Source organism: Lupinus angustifolius, chromosome LG06, assembly GCF_001865875.1.
Source record: "Lupinus angustifolius cultivar Tanjil chromosome LG06, LupAngTanjil_v1.0, whole genome shotgun sequence".
Lineage (NCBI taxonomy): Eukaryota > Viridiplantae > Streptophyta > Magnoliopsida > Fabales > Fabaceae > Lupinus > Lupinus angustifolius.
Window position 1 is genome coordinate 13,110,725 of NC_032014.1, and position 908 is coordinate 13,111,632.

The window sequence follows — 908 nt, forward strand, 5'->3', positions numbered from 1 at the left end:
TTCCTCATCCTATCCTCATCCTCATACTCATCCTCCTCCTCATCCACATTCTCATCCTCATTCTATACTCATCCTCCTCCTCATCCACATTCTCATCCTCATTCTATCCTCATCCTCATTCTCATCCTCATCCTCATCCTATCCTCATCCTCATCCGTATCCTCTTCCTCAACCTCATCCTAATCATGATCTTATCCTCATCCTCATCCTAATCCTCATCCACATCCTCATCCTCATTGTCGTCCTCCTCCTTATCCTAATCATGATCCTCATCCTCATCCTTATCCTAATCCTCATCCACATCCTCATCCTCTTGGTCATCCTCATCCTCATCCTATCCTCATCCTCATCCTCATCCTCTTCCACATTCTCATCCTCATCCTATCCTCATCCTCCTCCTCATCCTATCCTCATCCGCTTCCTCTTCCTCATCCTCATCCGCTTCCTCTTCCTCATCCTCATCGTCATTCTCGTCCTCATCCTATCGTCGTCCTTATCCTCATTCTATCCTCATCCTCTTGCTCATCCTCATCCTCATCCTCATCCTATGGTCATCGTCATCCTCATTCTCGTCTTCGTCCTATCCTCGTCCTCATCCTCATCCTCAACCTATCCTCATCCTCAACCTATCCTCATCCTCATCGTATACTCATCCTCATCCTTATTCTCGTCCACATCCTATCCTCATCCTCATCCTCATCCTTTCCTCATTCTCATTCTCGTCCTCATCCTCATCCTCATCCTCACTCTCATCCTCATTCTACTCCTCATCCTATCATCGTCCTCATCCTTATGCTATCCTCATTGTCATTCTCGTCCTCATCCTTTCCTCCTCCTTATCCTCATCCTCTTCCTTATCCTATCCTCATCCTCTTCCTCATCCTATCCTCATCCTCATCCTCTTCCTC